The sequence below is a fragment of the Dipodomys spectabilis genome, unplaced genomic scaffold (genome assembly GCF_019054845.1).
Source record: "Dipodomys spectabilis isolate Male_0828 unplaced genomic scaffold, ASM1905484v1 ptg000172l, whole genome shotgun sequence".
NCBI lineage: Eukaryota > Metazoa > Chordata > Mammalia > Rodentia > Heteromyidae > Dipodomys > Dipodomys spectabilis.
The window spans coordinates 110,001-133,302 of NW_024870849.1; positions in this window are offsets into that span (position 1 = coordinate 110,001).

The following is a 23,302-nucleotide window of genomic DNA, read 5'->3' on the forward strand; positions in this document are numbered from 1 at the left end:
AAGGAATTAATGACATTTTTGAAATTTAAGAAAATTAACCGAATCATTAGGATTTAGGAGAACAATTTGTACAGCCTTCCACAACTTCAAAGAGGTAGTGATACATACTTATCCTTTTGGTAATATCAAATGCAGTTTCTTCCAAGTGGTTCTTCAGTCCTGGTTTGACATATTGGTTCAACAGTTCCAGTGTATTTTTGCTATCTCAATTACCAGCAGCAAGATGCAAGGGGGTCAAAAAGCGTTTAATTTGGGCATTGGTATCTGCATCATGAAGAAGAAAGAAGCCACTCTGGTATTATTACACGTATATGCACTGTGCAGGGGTGTCCAGCCATCTACAGTTATTGCATGTGCCCCTTGAGCCACCAACTCACGGACAATGTCTAAGTGTCCACTGTAGGCTTCCCGATGAAGAGGGGTATACTCATCGTCATCCCTAGTATTCACATGAGTAGCCTTTTTGGAAAGTATTCTCTGCACTGTAGTAAGCTGGTTATTTTCAGCAGCCCAAAGAAGAAATTTGCTTGGATCCTTCTCCATTTTTTTTCTTGCAATTTTTATCATTCATCACATTTTCATCTTGTTCCTCATCTTCATTAGAATTGCCTAACCAGATACATTGAGTGCCAGTGGAAATGAGGTGTCCATGTATTTCCCTAATAGTTCATGTTGGTTGAACTGGTCAGAAATATCTGGTGAATTCTCTGCCTATGTTTTTTCACCATGATTTATTTTCTTTTTCCATTTTTACTATTCGAAATTATTCTAACTGGAGATTAGGGAATAAATGGAGAGCAGAGGAAAGATGTTCCTCCATATTCAAAGGTACAGACTGAAAATGAGGACCAGTGGTGTCCTCATGTGCAACTTATTCTAGGAATGAGAAAATGTGAAATAATGCCTCCTATATAAATGATTTGGGAAATGGCAGTGCAGAAAGTGAAATGATGCAACCCAAAATATAAAACAATATAAATTAGGATAATTATGGAGCAATCATATTATCTATGAGAGCCATGAAAGACAGAGATGAGCTATCCACAAAATCCATGCCTCTGATCAATTTATAGAACAAGCAGAAATTTTTTTTAAAAAAAAGATGGAAATAGAATTTATGTATTTACTTGAAATTAGTAAATACCTTTTTAATAGCCTACATAAGAATCTAAATCCTTGATAGCACTAGTAACAGATCTGACTGAAATCAGTTGAATCACACTTTTCCTGTACAATGAAGGAATAGGTACAGGCTAGGAAAGCAGCTAGAAAAGGCAGGCTGATTGTATCTTTGAGAAAACTTTGTGGAAACTGGTATTGAGGATTACTTACTGGTGACCCACTTGCACTGGAAGCATGATTCTGACCTCTTGCTTGCTGATTCTGAACTATTGCTTTGATCATTATATTCTCCAAAAAGAAAAAGTCAGAATTGATAATAAAGGACTACTAATACAGTTTGACTTTTCATTAAGCATATTCAATCATCAAAATCACACGAAGACAATAGACAGGCCTATTTTTTTTAGATGAAAACAAGTGTCTTTTAAAAAACAAGGAATTTAAGTAGTCTTCCAAAGGACTTCCATTTTACTTACTGCATTATACATTTTTCCTAATGTTGAGTAACAATAAATAATGGATCTATTATAAAGCTCTTAAAGCTCGTCTGTTCAATACTGAGTTCTCTTACACTATATTATGGTATTTTTTTGTATGGTCTTAGGAAGAAATTTACTTTACTAACTTGAATTTGTGACAGGACAATATCATGACTGTACATCTTTCTTCTATACTCTCAGTTTTATATTATTATCTAAATATGTGCATTAAATAAGTATAGAGGAAAAAGTAGAAGCCACACTGGTGGATCATGGCTTTAATCCTAGCTAATCAGAAAGAAGAAATCTGAGAATTGTGGTTTGAAACCAGACCAAGAAAAAAAAGTCCATTAGATCTTGATTTGAAAGTAACCAGCAAAAGCTAGAAATGGAGCTATGGAGCTAGAAATGGAGCTATGGTACAAGCAGTGAATGGTAGCCTTGAGAAAACTAAAACAAAAAAATGACAAATTCTGAGACAGAGCCAGGCCCTGACTTCAAGCTCTAGTATTAGCATCAAACTAATTAATTAATTAATCAATTAAAAATAAATTAAGTGGTCACATGTGGAGAAAATGCTCAGGGATATCACCCAGGCTCTTATTTCAAAAACTACTATCTACCGAAAAAATCTATTTAAATAATACCTGTGTAAATAGAGTATTTTCATCACCCAAATGCACATCCATGCTCAGTTATTTTTGCAAGGTAACTCTGTTATGTCTGGAGTACCACATAACATTATCACTTAAGTAGAAAGCATTGAAACATGGGTTCACTGTATCTCTCTAATGGATTTTTCTCCCCACAAATACTCAAATCTTACAATTATTCCAATTCTTTGAAGTCATAGCTTTTTTCTTTAACATCCATAATATTAAAGTTTGAATATAGTGTCTTGTGTCTCCTAAATGGGTGTTCTTACCAGTTTGTCATGCCCCCAGCCCTAAATTATCCAGATTAATTTTCAGATAGAATCTGGCTTCCTACTTGTGTATGATCATGGGCTCAGTCCACTTGATGTTATTCTTCCTGGAATTTAGATTAACAGGTGTCTGGCATTGTGTACAGATCTTTATGTCCAGTCTGGGCTTTAACCACTATCCTCACAACAGTAGACTCCCATATAGTCAGGTTTTTCATAAGCTTACCATAGCTGATTTTTTAAATAAATCTTTGCATTTCCTGCAGGTTCTTGAGTACTGAATTAATTTGTGTTTTTTTGGGGTTCGTTTGTTTCATTTGAATATATGTATTCAGTGGTTCCTCATTTTTCATTTGGTTTCTTTCACTCAAGTTCTTACCTAAAGTGCTGAGAAACCAATTCTTCTTTCTCAAGATAGTCAAGCTGAACTTTATTTATTCCAAACCAATTTCAGTAATATTTAAACATCTTCATATCTAGGAATGGTACACAAATGCTTATCACTGAGAAGGGTCTTTTTATTTTCACAGCAGTCTTTGGCATTCACAGACTTATCATGAATTATACAAATATAATAAAACTCAGATGCTTGCCAGGAGGAGAAAAACCTATTACTAATTGTTTGACAGAGGCTTCCCTTCCAGTGAATGAAATACGCTGCTTGATGCAGGATTTCACAGAATCATATTGCTAGGGAGAGCCTAAAAAATTAGGTAACACTACAGAGTTGAGGGAGATTACTTGACCTCCTGAATAATTTACTTTTATGTCAAATAAAAGCAGGCTTCCAAAAAGAGAGTAGACTTTAGAGAAACATGATGAGTTGTATGTAAATAGGTGCTTAGCTGACTTTGTTGATTGGTGAACTAATACAGGGAAATAAAGTACAGCATGGTAAAAAATTAAAGAACTCTGCATTGAAATAATCATTTCTGTGTGTGTGTGCATGCACACATGTGCGTGTACACACACACGCATGTGCATTGCTCATGCATGCATTATTCATTGCTGAGGCTTGAGAGTGCCTAGACACTATCCCAAAGCTTCTGGTCAAGGAGAGTGGTCTACCACTTAAGCCACTACTCCACTTATGGTTTTTTGGAGATAATCACATGTATTGTCATGATTGGACTGGCTTTGAACAGTGGTCTTCAGATCTCAGCCTCCCGAGTAGCTAGCTAAGCTGATTCAGTCTCTGAGTAGCTTGTTAAAATGCTGCCTGTACTCTATGCTTCACTGCTGTTTTATACTTTTCCTGAGGTAATCACAAGTCTAAGTCATATATGTCTAATTGTTTAAAAATATTTACTGCTTGGCACCAGCGCTCCAAACTGTACTCTTAACTACTTAGGAGGCTTGAGAACAGAACCCAGGCACATTTTAGTGGACTTCCTTAATCTATAACTGGGTGCATTGGATCATTTCCACCATCTTGCACTATCTAGAGACTAAAATTGGAAGGACTGCAGGATCAAGGCCAGCCATGGTAGATAGTGCAACTCTGATGCCTTTGATGATGGGAAGGCTAAAAGGACAGATCAGGTGCATGTTCTTGTGGAAAGGGAACCCCTACCCTAAAATTAACAACTATTGTTCTTGCCTAGCAAGAACAATACACCAAGTAGAAATCCCCACCAAAATAAGTATATACCTTAACATCCAAAAACATAGTAGCATCTGTTCTTTGCTCTAATATAATCTTTATCTGATTATCATATGATATGGCAGAATAGTTTCTTCGTTAAACTTATGATATATTTAAAAGGACCTAGAAAATTCTTCCTCTCTTCTTAAGTGCAAACGAATGGCAAATTGCCTCATTTCTTACATATTTGACTACCACTAAAAATTCGTCTAATGATTATTATAGTAATATATACTGATTTATTACTTTACTGTGTAACAGTTTTTAAACTTTTTGCTTCTCTGTTGAAGTTTAAGTATTTAAATTGTATCATCAAAATATATTCCTTGTGTACTTGGGGCAGTTCTTTACTAAGTTTTTCACCAATGGCTTCTAAGTATTTTTGTTATTGTTAAAATATTGTACAGAGGGGTTACAATTACATGGGCAAGACAATGAGTACATTTCTTATCAAGCATTGTTGCCTCCTCCTTTGTTTCCACTTCCCATCCGTCCCCATCCCCTCCTCTCCCCCTCAACCCAATCCTCCGCCCCTCCACAGCCAAAGTTGTAAAGTTTGTTTTTCGACATAACCTCTTGTACATCTCATTGTTGCAATGGGCCCACCTGTATCCCTATTTAAATTATTTGTTTTTTCCCTTCCCCTCCAAAAATTATACCAACAGCAAATACAGTGAAAGCAGGGGTTATACCGTGGGGGAGGGACATATAAAACAACAAAGAAATAATGTCATAAATATGTTGGAAATAATCACATGAAAGAAAAAAAATTTGAATACTTATCTTGAGGTTCATTTCATCTAACATGAACTTATCTGACCTTTCCTACTTGACTCAGACAAATACTAGTTATGGCAAATAAGGGAAACCATGGAACCTATGTTTCTTTGGGCCTGGCTTAATTAAGTCAATATAATTTTTTCAAGTGTTTCCATTTCCTAAAAAATGGGGCAATGTCATTTTTTCTGATGGAGGAAGAGCATTCCATCTAAGAATTCTTAATTGGTATATTCTTTGGTTTATTTTTAATTTCAATTTAATTTTATTGTCAAGGTAATTTACTTAGGGGTTACATTTTCATAAGTAAGATAATGAGTACATTCCTTATGGAAGGAACATTGTTATCCCCTCCATCGATTTTTTTGTACACTCATACAACTACTGATGCTTTTGCAATTGCTATTGATCAATGGGTACTTTTTCTTTCTTTGTTCATGCATTTTTATTATAAAATTGATATACAGAAGGTTTACATTTACTTGTCACCTAAAGAGTACACTTCATTTTATTTTCTAAATTTCAAATTTTGAACTTAATTACTTATTTTCTTTTGTTTCATTAGGGTAATTCTTTTTTCAGAGCTGTAGGATTAGTTAATTTAATTGCATGATTTTCACACATGTAAATTAATCAGACACATATATTTTGCTTTTAAAATATTTAACATGTGAATAGATAAAATTATTTTCTTAATTTTATATGGTTGGTGAATTTAAATAAATTTATTTTCTTATAGTTCTAAACATATTTTTCCAGGTAACAAATACTACCTGTATTTTCAAGAAACACATACTTTATTAAGAAAGGCTTCAGTATCTGGTCACTTTTTGAAAATTTACTTTCTTTTACTTGAATTAAAAAAGTTTGAGCTGGGCATGGTGATTTGTGGCTTCATTTTCTAGCTATAGGAGGAACTGCAAATAGGTTTGTAATTCAGGAGAGCCTGGGAAACTATGAGACCTTATTCTAAAAATATCCATAGTGAAATGATTAGAGATATAGCCATCAATAGCAAGATATGGAGCACGCACCTGGATATCATATTCTAAATCTTGAGTTAAAACACCAGTAACCTCAATCTTTTGTCAAAATAAAACGATACATGTTTCAAAATGTTTATTACTTAAAACATGTTTGCAAAGGTTCTCATGTGTTCTATTTCTTAATTTTCAATTTACTTATTCTATAAGAATCCAAGTATATTGTCTTTTATTTCTCCTAAACTTTTAAATAGTATGAGCAATATTATTATTTCATATATTAACCTTCTTTTAGTATTTGTGATAAATTCCTCGGTTTAATATAATAATATCAATATTCTAAATATGTGTACATGGTGTGTTCGTGTGTGTGTGTGTGTGTGTGTGTGTGTGTGGTTGTGTGTGTGTGTATGTGTGTGTGCTTTGTGTGTACTTTGTAATGATGGGGGGGTCAGATCCATGGTTTCACATATGCTAGGCCAAGGTTTTTGCACTGCACTATACTGTCTAGTTGTAATGTAGTGTTTTAAATTATGACTTTTAAATTTTCATTACTAGTGATTTTTCAAAATTATACATGATAAAATGTGATCCATGTTCTATCCACGTTAGCAAATTTTACTGTTATTTAGAATATTTCTAATGCCTTTCTACTTTCAAACCCTTGTGTTTGTTATTGATAAAGGTTTTACTTTGCTTCTTTTCTCTCTTCATTTTGCCATTAGACTTACTTATTCTTTCTCTTATTTCTTTGGAAAATAATTATCATATTCCTATTACAATTTCTTTACATTGTAAGAGGTCTATACAATGCTTTATTTTCAATTTTATTTTTCCAATTTTCTCTGACTCTCAGCCCACACTATTAGGTGGATTAAAAAGAAACTTGTTTCTGGACAGTTGATTATTTTCCTGCTTCTCTTCTTTGTCGTCTTTCTGTCTTTTGAAACAAAATACTAATGGCATACAGCTCCTATATGGTCCATCATTCTGTCCCCTCTCACTCTCCTCTGTAGTACAGCTCTCAAGTCGTTATCATTCAGATATATTATGCTGTAGTGTTATCTAAATTTTAACTCATTCCTAAATTAATTTTAGTGGCTTCAAGCATTCTCTAAAGACATTTTTCTATATATAATCTCTGGGGCCTTGTGTTTTCACAAGGTGCAAAATATGAGTGACTATCAAACATCTAGATAACTGTGTTATTGGATATTGGTCCACCTGCTCAATAAACTCACATGTAAGTTCAAGGAATACAGATCATTCAGAACAATCTTGTAAAATGGTGTAGCTTGAGACCTCATACAAGATTTGAATCTTATTACCATGTTTAGTAGTGAGGACAAAATAGCTCTACTATAAGAACAGACACCCAGAAGAATGTAACAGATTTATTAACAATAAATTCTTAGTTTTATGGTCAAAAGATTTTTAAAAGGATGCCATGAACTTTATCAAATAAAAATAGAATTTAAAATAGGTGTATTGGCACTATTGCTTCTCTAGATTTAAAGAATGATCTTGGACTACTACCTTAAACATTATACAAAAATTTAAAATAAAAAATGATTATCAAACTAAATGTGAGATATAAAAACTGATAATATGTAAATGTAAAAATTCATGGCATTGGATCAGTAAAGGTTTCTAAACATTTGAAATGGAAAACATTAGTGGCTAAAAAAAAAGCAAGAATAAATGGGTTAATATCAACTGATGACCTTTCATAATTCTATGAAAAAAGTGAAAACATATCCAACGGATAGAGGGCACATATTTGTTAATGCTACAATGTTAATTCGACATTGATCTTGAGTCTTAACTACTTTTATATCTTCTAATTACATATAAATTTTTTCCTAAACAGGTTATTTCTTTAAAGAACATATGTAAATTAATGGTCAATAAGAAGAGCAAATGAATTAAACTCCTCTTTAGTATCTAAGAAAAAATAAAAATAAAACTCATTTCTATGACCATAATATAAAAAGATGACAGAAAATATAGTAATGCATTTGCGGAGAAATTGATATACTCTAGATAGCAGAATGATTTGTATAATACTGCAATCAATATTGCAAGCAAGTTTTCAAGTCTTCTAAAGGTCAAAGAGAATTGTATATGATCCAGCCATTACACTTCTATGTATTAGTAAAGAGAAGTAAAAAATTTATTTGGACAGGGAATGTAGTTCATTGACAGTGCACTTGAATAGTATGTGTGAGAATCTGGAAATAATCCCCAAAACAAATTTTGAAAAGACACACTATAAAGGATATATGGAGGACAAATTCCTGTAACTTAATTTTGTATCTATTTTAATGTCTGTTCTAAAATTTGCAGCATTTGTTTTTTTATTTTATTTTATTTTATTTTTATTTTTGTGAACATACTGTACAGAGGGGTTACAATTACATGGGCAAGATAATGAGTACATTTCCTATCAAGCATTGTAGCATCCTCCTGTTTTTACCCTTCACATCCCTTCCCAGCCTCCCCCCACCCCCCACCCAATCCTTCCCCCCTCACCAAAGTTGTAAAGTTCATTTTCGACTTGACAACTTGTACTTCTCATTGCTGCAACGGGTCCACCTGTATCCTTATTTAAACGACTCGTTTTTCCCCTTCCCCTCCACAAATTATACCGACATCAAATACAGTGAAAGCAGGGGTTATACTGTGGGGGAGGGACATACAAAGCAACAATCTTATAAATGCGTTACAAACAAATGCATGAAAAAAAGATTCAATACATATCTTAGGGTTCAATAAAATTATAGCATTTCTATTTGAAGAAATGCAAGTTTGTGAAAATTAGGCTTGGAAAACCTCTGATTGTACCATTCACTTCCAAAGCACTAAAATGTATACAATAAAAGGAGATAAATATATTATATGTGAATTTCATGTCAGCAAAAAAAAAAATAAAAAAAAAATATATATATATGGTTAAAAATAATTCACACAAATTGCAGAATACCTAAAAAGATGTTTTCATTGTTGGCTAAAAATTCTTTGTAAATTACAGTTTTAAAACTGAGATGTGATTCTGTTTATTTTGTTTATTTTGGTATTTTTTTTAGTGATAAGAACCACAGGTGGAAATAATGGATTTAGGGGGAAAATATCTGATAGTTCTAAAGTTTATATTAAACAGATGCAAATATAGGTCTGTTTAGACATCATCAAAATATCCACGATCATGAATAGGAAAAAAGAATAATAAAATTGGGGGCATTATTGGAGGGAAGAGGAAAAGGAAAGTTCTGACGAAGAGGGAGCAATGTGAGTACCAGTGTGGATAAGATTGGAAGAAAGAGATACATAAGGAAACAAAAAAGTAGTAAACAGACATTGACAGAATTAAAGGAAGGAAAGAATTTGCAGGAAGATCTTGAAGGAAATATGCTATTTGGATTTGAAAAGTAAAAAGAAATAGACAAGTTCAATAAAAAAATGTTTGGTAAAAGTCATCTTGATAAAATTTTGAGATATGAATGTGAATCCATAAAATTCTGGATCCATGAATTCAACAGAACCTGTTGATTTTAAATGTTGTGAACAAATGCTTTTATCCTGACCTTAGAAGAATTATACAGCTATAACTGTCATGAACTTTACTTAGAGGTATTCTGTGAATATTTTTTGAAGACTTATTTAGCCAGGAGTTTATAGATTGAACTACAGCACAAACCAGCCTAATTTGTCCTACAGTTCCAACGAGTGGCCCATGTATCCACATCAGTTTGAAATTTTATTGAAATATCTTTACATATGTTTGGATATCTTATCAGCCTATTCATTATAAATGTAGGAAAAGAAACACCAAGTATTAGGTTGAACATACAGCTTTAGTGATGTGACTGAAGACTGCTGGAATTGATTTTTCTTTAGAATAGAAAATGCTTCAGTAGGCATTGACACATCATAACTGTCATATACTCTATTTAACTCTAGTTCTTGTTAGGGATATCTCCATGCTGAAATAACCATGTCAATCAACCTGCCAGAAATTCTTATATGTAGGAAGTTCTCTTATAAACTTCAAACTTTATTGAATGGAAGAGTTCAGACATTACCTTCACCAGTAAGATTAAATGCATAGAAAGATATATCATTTTGCTTTAATGCCTTTCTTTCATTTCCTCATACGCATTTGCAAGTAGGGAAGGATTCTGATGTAACAATAATACAATTGTGACTAGTACTAACACAACATCTAGGATCTAGTGTTAATTCGATACTTTCTAATTAGTTCCAGATTTTGTGAATTTTTATATTTCTCCTGTGAAAACTAATGAGCTCCAAGAAAATGTCCCTAAGGAGCCTTTCAATTCTAATATCACTGTTTGTCTCAAAATTCTTTAAATTCTACATCCTCTAATATGGGCATAGTGTTATACTGTGGAACTTTTCTCCTGAGAGAGTGAGTACTACCCTATTGTTTAACATGGACAAAGTACCTTCAAACATAGACTGGGCATGTGCAACAAGAAGTGGTAGTTGAACAATGTTCTTAGCAGTTTGTACAGATGAAATGGAAGTAGAGCAACTCAGAACTCAAAAGGAATGTGCAAAAAAGACAACGGCACAACGTAGAATGTGCCAAGGAAATGCTGAAGTGTAATTTCAAATTATGAGCTCAGGTGTCAGGGTGTGTTCAAAGTACAGCTTCAGACAATGTAGTTGGATATCTGGTGGGGGGGGGATCTGCTTTAAACTATGCTGAGATAATTGTACATGTAGAAGCTCCTGACTCTGACTATAATCAGCCACAACATCATCAACTTAGGGACTATTTTCCAAATTCAAATTGAGAAAAGAGGGCAAAACACAGTTAGTGTTCAGGGTGAAGTAATGGACATCACATAACTTTTCTTATAAGTCTTCATTTATTTTGGAGCATTAAAGTAGGAAAAAGCCAAGCAAATATTTTCAAGAATCTAAATTGAATGGGAGGTATGATATTGTTCTCTTTTTAACTTGGAAGTTAATGATTATGTCTTTTTATACTCTAACTTGGGAAAATGATCGGCTGTCGGTTATTTTCTTCTCTTCCATTCTTTTGCCCTTCCACTTACATACTTTTTATTTAAATACACATACTTGAAATTGCATTGCTCAATGCTTCAAAATTATCTGAACTACTTACTACTGCTGGCAGCCTTCTATATCTTTCTCAAGGGAATATTTTGTCACTACCATTTTTATCCTATATGATACTAGATATCTTTCTGCCTAATTCAGTGCAAGATATGCATTAGATTCATCCAGATATCTCAACCATTTTACCACCATGAAATCCTATCGTACATAGAAATCATGATTTTAGAATGTCTGGGGAGATGGCATCTGTCATTTTTGAATGACCCTAAGTAATAGGTACATGCAATCATGTTTTAAACCAGTATGTCACTCAGTAAATGAATAATGACAAAATGTGGTGTATATGCAGTGGAATTCTATGCTTCCAATTCTAAATGGAAAGACTTGGAAAAATCCTAGTAAGGAAAATAAACAAGACACAAAGGAAGAGATTCCATAGTTTCTCTCAGTTGTAATAAGTAGGAAATATCTAGGATAGTCCTAGCAAATGAGCAGAATGTCTTAATGGATACGTATAAGATGATGCTGAGCAAAATGACCTCCTAGATATGGAAACAGTTGTTTTTCTTTGTGGTTGTTGTTTTTAATGTACTATGTGATTTCTTTTTTTTTTTTTTTTTGCGTTTTCCCCAATGGTTTGTTCCCTGCAGTATTTGATTTCACTATCATGTGTCATTGTATATGCATTTATCTTAATTTGGCAAGGGAAGAGGAACAACAAAATTTTGAGACAAAGAACAATGGGCAAACCAACTCAATAGCAATACTCACAAGACAACATGTTGGAAATTTACATTACAACTTGTGAGGGGTATGGGGGTGAAAGAAAACTGTGAGAAAAGTGAGGGAGGGGGTAAAAAGTTCGACATGTTATGTATTGACTACCTTACAATTATTGCAACCTATTCTATATATCCCCTTGAGTGTAAAATTAAATTAAAAAATAAGCTACATAAAATGTAATTTCACTGTATTTGTATAGTAAATATTATTCTGTTATCCCTTTCTCTATCAGAGGGTCATCAACTTGAATGTTATCAAAGTATACAATATTTTCACAATACACTTGCCATTATTTTGAAAAAAACATAATTTTAGTATTGTCTTATAGTAAAACAGTAAACAGTTCAATTCTATGGAAACTCCTAACTTTTAAAACTGAATAATTGATAAGAGAAGAGAATATAAGTGTTCTTCAATATGCCTATGACTATTACTCATTCTAAAATTCTGAACATGCCATACCAGAGACATTTAAAACAGTATCTGTTTGCTTTTTAATTCTGCAATAGATACAGTTTCCAATGGGATGTTTTGTATTTAAAAGTCAACAGAAAAAAGAGCCACATTCTGTTAGAAGATAAACCTGTGAACTATGAAATATCTATAATAATAAATTACAGAAGAGTAAACATTTGTTCGTCAGAGTAAGGTATTCTGTCTTTCTTTCTTTTTTCTTTCTTCATTTCTTTCTTTCTTTTTGTCGGTCATGGGGCTTGAACTCTGGGCTTGAGCACAATCCTTTCACTCTTCAGCTCAAGGCAAGTGCTCAACCGCTTGCGCCACAGCACCAATTCTGTTTTTCTAGTGGTTAATTGGAGATAAGAGTCTCACAGGCTTTGACTCCGAGGTCTTTGATCCATTTCGAGTTGATTCTGGTGCAGGATGATATATAAGGAGATACCTTCAGTTTTCTACAAGTTAACCAATTTTGCCAGCGTCATTTACTGAAGAGGCTGTGTTTTTTCCATTCTATTTTTTAGATCCCTTATCAAAGATTAGATGGTTATAGGTCTATAGGTTCATTTCTGGGTTTTCATTTCTATTCCATTGGTCCTGAGGTCTGTTCTTGTGCCAGTACCAAGCTGTTTTGATTACTATGGCTTTATAGTAGAGTTTGAAATTTGGTATTGATATTCCTCCAAGAGTGTTCTTTCTGTTGAGGAGCGTTTTTGTTATTCGGGGTCTTTTATTGTTCCATATGAATTTTTGGATTGCCTCTTCTATTTCCGTGAAGAATGAGGTTGGAATTTTGATAGTTATCGCATTAAATTTGTAGATATCCTTGGGAAGTATTGCCATTTTCATGATGTTATTCTTTCCAATCCAGGAGCATGGGAGTTATTCCCAATTTCTAAGTTCTGTTTTGATTTCCTTTTTGAAGTTTTTAAAGTTTTCATCATAGAGGTCCTTCACTTCTTTGGTTAAGTTAATTCGTAGGTATTTTATTTTTTGTGGGGCTATTAAAAATGGAGTTGCTTTCCTAATTTCATCCACACATTTCTCACTGTTGGCATACAGAAAAGCCATTGATTTTTGGGGGTTAATTTTATACCCTGCTACTTTGCCAAAGTTTTGAATCACCTTGAGTAATTTGGGAGTAGAGTCTATGGGATTCTTTAAATACAAGATCAGGTCAACTGCAAAGAGGGAGAGTTTTATTTCTTCTTCCATATTTGGATCCCCTTTATGTCTCCATCTTGTCTTATTGCTGTAGCTAGGCATTCTAATACTAGGATGAAGAGAAGTGGAGAGTGTGGACATGCTTTTCTTGTTCCTGAGTTAAGAGGAAATGGATTTAGTTTTTCACCATTAAATATAATGTTGGCTGTAGTTTTATCATATACGGCCTTTATTGTATTGAGGAATGTTTCATGGATTCGTAATTTTTCCAAAACCTTTATCATAAAGGGGTGTTGGATCTTGTCGAATGCTTTTTCTGCATTTATTGAAATAAATATGTGGTTCTAATACTTGCTCCTGTTGATGTGATGAATAATATTAATTGATTTGCGTATATTGAACCAGCTTTGCATCCCTGAAATGAATCCTGTTTGATCGGGGTGTATGATTTTTTGGATGAATTGTTGAAGTCGATTGGCCAAAATTTTGTTGAGAAATTTTGCATGAATGTTCATCAAAGAAATGGGTCTATAGTTCTCTTTCTTTGATGAGCCCATGCTTGGTTTTGGGATGAGGGTAGTGATTGCTTCATAGAATGTGTTCGGCAGTGAACTTTCTCCTTCAATTTCACTGAAGAGTTGGAGGAGTATTGGTGTGAGCTCTACTTTGAAGGCCTTGTAGAATTCTGCTGTAAAACCATGTGCGCCTGGACTTTTCTTAGCTGGGAGGTCTCTTATTGCTGTTTCTATTTCAATGCTTGATATGGACTTGTTAAATGGTTTAACTCATCTTGGTTTAGTTTTGGCAGGTCAATATTAGCTAGAGAAAGGTCCATTTCTGTCAAGTTCTCCAACTTATTAGCATACAGGTTTGAGAAGTATTCCCTTATAATGTTTTGAATCTTGATTGTTTTCGTGGTGATGATTCCATTCTCAACTCTGAGTTTATTTATTTGGGTGTGTTCTCTTCTTTTTCTGATAAGATTTGCTAAGGGTCTGTCAATTTTGTTAATTTTTTGGATGAACCAATTCTTTGTTTTGTTGATTCTTTCTGCAGTTGTTTTGGATTCTAATTCATTTAATTCTGATTTAATTTTAATTATTTCTTTCTGTCTACTGGATTGGGGTTTATCTTGTTGCTCTTTTTCAAGGAGGTTCAGATGTCTCATTAAATTGTTGGTTTCAGATATCTCCAATTTGTTGATGTAGGAACTCAGAGCTATAAATTTGCCTCTGAGTACTGCCTTTGCTATGTCGCAGAGGATCTGGTAATTTGTGTGTTCATTTTTGTTGAATAGCATGAACATTTGAATTTCCTTTCTAATCTCTTCCATGACCCACTCATGATTCAGCAGTGTGCTGTTCAGCCTCCATGTGATATCGGACTTTCTTTGGTGACTTTTGGTGTTGAGTTCTAATTTTATTCCCTTGTGGTCTGAGAGAATGCAAGGTATAACTTCAATGTTTCTGAATTTAGACAAGTTTGCTTTGTGGCCTAAAATGTGGTCTATTTTAGAAAATGTTCCATGTGATGCTGAGAAAAATGAGTATTCTCATGCTGTTGGGTGAAATTTTCTGTTGATTTCAGTTAAATCTAGTTGATCTATGCAGTTGTTTAGGTCTGTGGTTTCTCTGTTGAGTTTTTGCCAAGTTGATCTATCTAGTGGGGAGAGTGGTGTGTTAAAATCCCCAACAATTAATGTCCTTAGATCTATGTGGGATTTGAGGGAAAGTAGTGTTTCTTGGATAAATTTGGGTGCTCCGTTGTTTGGCGAATAGATATTTAGAATTGTAATATCCTCCTGAAGGAGAGATCACTTAGTTTGTATGCAGCAACCTTCTTTATCTCTTCTCACGAATTTTAATTTGAAGTCTATTTTATCTGATATTAGGATTGCAACTTCCGCATGTTTATGGTGGCCATTTGCTTGGTAGATTTTGTTCCACCTTTAACATTGAAAATGTGTTTGATTTTACGGGCAAGATGTGACTCATGAAGGCAGCAGATAGAAGGATCTTGTTTTTAAATCCAACTATGCAGTCTATGTCGCTTAATTGGAGAGTTAAGTCTGTTAATGTTAAGAGATAGGACTGAGATTTATTTGAGAGTTCCTGCCATGTTATCCACCTTCTTGGGGACGGCGAAAACTGGGTTCTTCCTATGGTTCTTGGATTCCAAGTTTGGGTGTAGTTTCTTGGCCTTTATTGTGGTCTTGTTGGTTTTCTATGTGTAGGATGTCTTTAAGAATCTTTTGTAGCGCTGGTTTGGTGGAGAGGTATTGTTTCAATTTTTCTTTTCTATGGAAGGTTTTTATTTGGTCTTCAGTTATGAAGGAGAGTTTAGCTGGGTACAGTATTCTTGGTTGATAGTTATTTCTTTTTAGGGCATGGCAAACATCATTCCAGGCTCTTTTTGATTTGATTTTCTCTGCTGAGAAATCTAAGGTGATTCTAATTGGTTTCCCTTTATAGGTGATTAGTCTTTTCTCCTTGACAGCTTTAAGGATCTTTTCCTAGGTCTTAATGGATCCAGTGTGGATTATATTGTGATGGTGAGATGGCCTATTCTGGTCTGGTCTATTTGGAGTTCTAAAAGATTCTTGTATTTGAATAGGCCTATCTTTTTGCATGTTTGAAAAGTTCTCTGCTAGGATCTTGTTAAACAAATTTCCTAGACCATTAACTTCTGTTTCTAGGTGCTCCTCTACACCAATTATCCTTAGATGAGGCCTTCTGATGGTGTATTCCAAGTGTTGGATAGATCTCTCATATTTCTTGGGCTTGTCTTGGATGGTTGTATGATCTTTCTCTATAATGTCTAGGCTGTCTTCAGTCCTTGAGATTCGATCTTCTGCATGGTCTAACCTTCTTTCAAGAGTTTCTACTTTCAGGATGGAATAGGAGAAACCCTAGGTCTCCTTGGAGCAGGCCGAAATTTTCTGAATAGAGACCCAGAAACACAACAAATCAAAGAAAGGTTGGACAAATGGGATTGCATGAACATGCAGAGCTTCTGCATGGCAAAGGACATAGCTAGCAAGATCAATAGAAAGCCCACGAATTGGGAGAAGATCTTCACTAGACATACAACAGACAAGGGTCTCATATCTAAAATACACTTAGAACACAAAAAATTAAATCCCCCAACAACAAATCGTCAAACAACTGCTCAATAAATAAGTGGGCTAATGATTAAAGAGAAACTTCTCTGAACAAGAAAGAAGGATAACCAATAGACTCATGAAGAAATGCTAATCATTCCTAGCCATAAAAGAAATGCAAATCAAAACAACATTGAGATACAATCTCACCCCAGTTAGAACGGCAAAAATCAAAAACTCTAATAACAACAGATGCTGGAGGGGATGTGGAGAGAAGGGAACCTTACTTCATTGTTGGTGGGAGTGTAAACTTGATCAAACACTTTGGAAAGTAGTATGGAGGTTCCTCAAAAGACTCCACATAGAGCTCCCCTATGACCCATCAGTCCCACTTTTGTGCATTTACCCAAATCCTTACAAACAAGACCACACTAAAGCTACCAGCATAATTATGTTTACTGCAGCATTATTTACCATAGCTGAGATCTGGAACCAACCCAGATGCCCCTCAGTAGATGAATGGATCAAGAAAATGTGGTATATATACACAATGGAATTCTATGCCTCCATCAGAAAGAATGACATCGCCCCATTTGTTAGGAAATGGAAAGACTTGGAAAAAATTGTATTCAGTTAAGTAAGCCAAGCCCAAAGAAACATAGGTCCCATGATTTCCCTTATTTGCAATATCTAATATATGTATGAATCAAGCAGAAAAGGTCAGATAAGTTGTTGTTAGGAAAATGAACCGTAATATATGTATTTTAAATGTTTTTTCTTTCATGCATTTGTTTCTAATGCAATTATAAGATTATTTCTTTGTTGCTTTGTATGTCCCTCCCCCACAGTATAATCCCTGTTTTCACTGTATTTGATGTTGGTATAATTTGTGGAAGGGAAGGGGAAAAACAAGTCGTTTAAATAAGGGTACAGTTGGACCTGTTGCAACAATGAGAAGTACAAGTTGTCATGTCGAAAACGAACTTTATAACTTGGGGGGGGAGAGGTTTGTGGGGGGGATGGTAAGGGATGTGAAGGGGAAACAAAGGAGGAGGCTACAATGCTTGATAAGAAATGTACTCACTATCTTGCCCATGTAATTGTGACCCCTCTGTACAGTATTTTCACAATATAAAAATAAAAAATAAAAAAAAAAAAGTCTCAAAGGCTTTTCTGCTCGGGCTGGCTTTGAACCGTTATCCTCAGATCTCAGCCTCCTCCTCATTAACTAGGATTACAGGCATGAGCCACCGGCGCCCGGCTTAAGCTAGTTTTTCTATGACAATCAATGCTAAGTTTTTATGCCATATAGTCATCCTACCCCAACAGTTTCCAACTTGTAAGGTACACCATAAAATTCCCTAAATTTACATCATGACTAGCTTATCACTATTGTGAAAAAATACTGCACTTCTGCTGTGATGCCCTCCCAAATTTGGAAAGAACAGTACACTTAACATTACTGCATCATTTCCCCACCAGTGGTGTTCTTGAGATTAGAACGTTTGCAAATATTATTCTTTTATTTTTATTTTACATTTATTTTATTATATGTTATTTGTTGGGTCTTCATCCATCCCACCAAAAATGGACGTGGTCCGAGGCAACATATGTGCGCCGCTAGCCCATTCCCCAGCCTCCCTTAACACAGGAAACAATCAGACACAGCGGGGAGTCAAGTGAAAGTAACTTGTTTATTAACACACAGCAAGCACATTTCAAAAGCAAAAAGACCGAGTGGCCTGGGGAGGAAAAAGAACCAACCAATCATTATAAAGGTCACACCGTATCATGCACCTAAGCTTCCATGAGCTGCTTATGCACTAAATGTAAACAAATCAGGCTCTGCCCACTCAACTCTCTCTCAACACAATCTTTGCTGCCCACGTGTTCCACAGATTCCCCCTTTTTTGTTTTAATGACATGCCCACCTCCCAGTTAGTTATCCTTTTCCCTCCTCTGGAAAGGTTATTTTAACAGGATTACATTGTTAAGAATAGCATTGGCCATGCAGGGGGTTCGAGGGAAGTCTGGGGGGCGAGATTCGCCAGACAAGGATAGGGAGGGTCCTTTTTCATGATTCCAGAGCCTGTCCCAGTTACCTCACAGCCCCACCTAGCACAGTAATAAACATCAGCCCCACTACAGGTAGAAATATCTGAAGCAGCTCGCTTACTTCTGGGACATATATAAAAGTCCTTATCTCGTAAGGTTGTACTCTTCACAACATGGGAGCAGCTTGGGTATTGGGAGTTCCACACATGCTGCACGGTGCATCCTAGTGGGTCCCCACATTGAGGCCACTCTACTATAGTCCAGAAAAACAAGGAAATTTAAAACAAACTCTGCAGACATAGCAAAGCAATCCCAGGCACCTGGTGTCTTTTAAGTAAGCCAGTTCCTTGTATGTGCCTTTAAGCGAGCACAGGGGTCAAAATGACCTTTGAGCTTTACTGTCAGCTCCCAACACCCCATCTTTGTTTAAAGAAGTGAACCCACTTGTCTTAGGTTGTGTGGATTTGACTTTTCTGCCTTACCTATCATTGGGAACTTCTTCAGAGAGAAGCTGAATGCTTGTCTTAGGTTGGTCAGACTGACACCCCCTCTTATCTGTCTCTGGCTGCAGTTCCTCTCGGGGCAAATTCATTCACTTGGAGATTGAACTTATGAACTAGCTGACTAAACTCATAAGAGATTTGCACTGCACGGATAATGCAAAGAAGGCATAGAAAAACCATCAGCAAAAGCATTACCAGGCCAACCAATATCATTAGCAGTCCTTTAACATTTGTCAGGGATGGGATAGCAGTCTTTGCCACTTCAAAGTCCAGACGTGGGGTGTGTTCTAATCCAGCTATTTGCCTGTGGGTTTGAAAAAGATCTAAAGACAAATTATTATGATTAACATTCTGTATTAGTGCCATAGCAGCTGCTGCTGCAGAGGCAGCTAATGAAATAAAGGCCAAAATCATACCAAGTTTTAGACATGTTTACAGGAAGCATATGGATTCAAGTAATGCAGCTATAGAAGCAATTAGTAAAAGAACAATGAAAGCAAGTAACATTAAAATAATTAGCTAAACAAATGCTTCTGCCACCATAGCCACTTTTCTTTCCTTGTTGGTTTGTTTATCCTTGGGCATCCTGTATAGTGAAAATGGGTAAAAACTTAAGGATCCTGGCAGGGATCCAAATGGGATGTGTAGGGCTAGATCTCTGGCAGGAGGTAAGTGTGAATGACGCCCACAAGGAACAAACACTGGGAGAATAGGCTTAAGCAGGTCTCCTTTATTCTTCCTGAAGGTGGCGGGGGGCGGGGGGGGGGGGAGGCAGGAGAAGGGGAGGAGTTTTGTAGCCCCAGCTTTCCCAACCTCCTGAGTCCTTCCCTTCACTGCCAATCACTTCAAAGGGAGTTGATGTAAGGCACTTGTGACAGGCACAGCTTGGTGACAGGCACTGATTGGTTCCCCGGGGTCATGTAGGGAGCATGGACAGCTCATGGCTGTCAAGCTAGGCAGACTTGCCTGTGGGTCACATCTCTATGAGCAGGAAGTGCAGGAAGTGTGCTTCAACTGCTACTCTAGCTGACTCAACCAGATCTGACCGACTCTACCCACAAATTCCCCCTTTTCTTTTAAAAGGAACGTCATTATGGTGACCCGTCATTGGAGGCATTTTTGCCAGGAGTGTAAGCATTTAATAATTCCCATGAGAATAAGCCCTAATAGCGCAAGGCCTCCCCAGGTGACCAGAGAGGATGGTAAAACCCATTGTTGTACCTTTTTAAGCATATCTTCTAAAAATGAAGCAGCGCAAATAAGCCGTATGGTGGTTTGGTTTAGTCGGGTAACATCATGCAGCAGATGGTGGGTGAAGTTTAAGTACTTAAGGCACCAAGGGCCTTTGATGTAGTTACTAATTTTAGTGACGTTGGGCGCTGGAGAGGAAAGCTGACAGACAGAAGTAGTCATAGCATTACATAGTCCTCCTTGTAATTGAAGAAACGTAATCTCTTTTTGGAGCAAGTCTATTTGTCGCTGGAGCACAAGGAGGCCTCCATTAAGATGATTGGCAACTTGAAAATGTTGTAATTCTATGGATGACAGTTGAGGGATGAGCTGGTTTATCTCTTGCACGGTGGACATGCTTTGGGACAGCGATATAGCGGTGGTGGTAGCTGAAGCCATTGTAGTGATGATCGCCAACATGAGTGTAATGGATGAACTAATTGAACCTGAGAAAACTGAGTCATTAGAAGCCAGAACAATAAATGCGGGAACACATACCAAACCTACAAACTGATATGAGTCATTGGGTTGCCAGTGATTACTGAGAGTGCAAGTAGCGGAGAAGTTGTCTCCTAGACAAAAGAAGAACAGGGCTCTAACCACTACCATTCCTTACACCTGGTTGCATGCAGAGTGGTTACAGCGACAAGTATTGGCCAATAGGAAAGGGAACAAATCCAGGCAGGAATATGATGAACAAACGACTGGCATGGGGAGTACTAGGTCTCCCAATTGTCCCCCTGACGAGTTCTAAAACTCCTTTAGATTTTGAGGTTTGGGATTTTTTTCAGAATGGTTGTATATAGCCGGGTAGAGGGACAATGTGAGGTCCCCAAATACTCTGCCTTGCCAGGAACTGGCACAAAGGCTAATCACTAATTCCTCAAGAGGAATGGGAACATTGCCAAAGCTATCAAAGTCCCTGCATGGGCATAACTGCATATGAAAAGGTATGTCAGTACCCTGAGTACAATTTTTTCAGGTGGGACAAATGGGTTAGGGTGCCATGTAGTTCCACCATCCTGTCCCATGAGTTACAGACTGTTTTACAGTCTCGTCTGAAAAACAAAAAGAGATGGCTCCTTTCCACCCGAAAGTAAGGTTTGTTTTTTGGTGCCATAGGGCAGCTGCCGAGAAAGGAAGGCCAACCGTGCCATTGGAAGAAAGCATTTGAGGGATGATGGTTGTATCTTCCCCTACTATCATCAAGATTTGAGGGCTAGACATTAACGTTCTTTACCTTGTCCTGTAGCAGATTGAGAATTGGCTGTAATAATGGCACACATTAGGAGGAATAGAGTACCATGCCCTGAGTTAGGGTCTGGGGCCATAGCCTGGGCTTGTTCTACCAATTCCTTTAGGTCTCCCCAAGTGATGGCATGGGGTCTAGATCGAGGTTTGCATCTCCTCCTCCTCGGGCTGTTCAAGCGTAGTCGACGCAACTCATTGGTAGGTGGTAACGGTTGGTCGGACAACTCCAGCTGCAGGTTTATCACCATCTCTGGAAAGATACAAGCAAATCCTCTCCCTTGTGCCATTAAGGGAGCAGGGCCCTCCCATTTTCTTGTGATGGGGTCCCTCCATCTAACCAAAGGGACTGGAGTAGGTGTTTTCATGAGTCCCCAATGCAGGGCCTTGGGGGATGCACCTGTGGTGGGTGTGAATGTTAAAACGTTTTTTTACTGTAAGGCAATAATTTAATTGTGTTTGGGGATCTTTATGCCCTAGCCCCTCCAGTTTCCCCTTTTCTTTTAAAAGAAGGGTCTTAATTTCTTTATGACTGTGTTCAACAATGGCTTGGCCTTGTTGGTTATATGGAATACCTGTCTACTGTGTGATGTTCCACAGGGTACGAAATTCATGAAAATATTTGGAGGTGTAAGCAGGGCCATTGTCTGTTTTAAGGGTCCAAGGAACGCCCATATTTGTAATGGCATGTAGAAGTGACTTAATGGCGCGGCTTGTTTCACCTGTTAAGGCTAAAGCTGTTAGAAAGCCTGAGAATAAATCTATGCATACATGGACGTATTTTTGTTTGCCGAACTGGGGGATATGGTTTATGTCCATTTGCCATGTGCCATTGGGCCAAAGGCCTCACGGATTTGTTTCCATGGGTTGAAGTGATCCTAAGGGTAAAGGAAGAGCACAGGAGGAGCAGGACCGAATCATGTGCTTGCGTTGTTGGTGTGTCAAATCAGGAAATAATTGTTTGATAGTAGTAAATGAAAGCGACATTGCAACGTTCAAGCCTGGTCCATGGACGTATTGGTGAGTAATACAGTTGGTGTGATAGCACTATCAATGGCTTCATTACCAGCATCTAGGGGTCCGGGGAGGTTAGCATGAAATCTAATGTATTGAATGTAACAGGGTTGGGCATGGTTGTCTAGTACAGTTTGCAGTTTACACATTATTCGTGTTATATCATGACCATCATCTGTTAATAAAGCTACAGGAAGAACGACAACAGTTTGTACAGCGTATAAACTATCAGAAAAAATATTAAGAGGTTCTCTGGGAAAAGATGTAAGGGCGAGTAAAATGGCCAGTACCTCAGCAGCTTGAATGGACAGGGAATGTTGTTGAACCATGTATTTTTTAGTATTAGCATTGTAAAATCCATTAACAGTTTTGCTAATATCGGTAAAAAGCACAACAGCTTGAGGGATAGGTTGCCCTTGGAATGAGCACAGCATTTACGTCAAAGTGGGAGTTCTTGTGTAACTTTAAAAAGGGGTTCTTGGGCATATGATTATCAATGTTAAACTAGTAATGGATGACTTGTAAGGCTAATTCCTCTTCAACTGTCAGGAAATTAAAGACTGTTTTTCGAATGGGCCAGATAAGACAGTCGGAGAATCAGCCGTATGTTTGATGGCATCGTTCCAGGCCTTTGATGGCTAAGTTGCATAGCATGGTAATGGGTGTGCTATTTTTTGGTAATTGGGAAGTGTCAAGGTCTACCCATTGT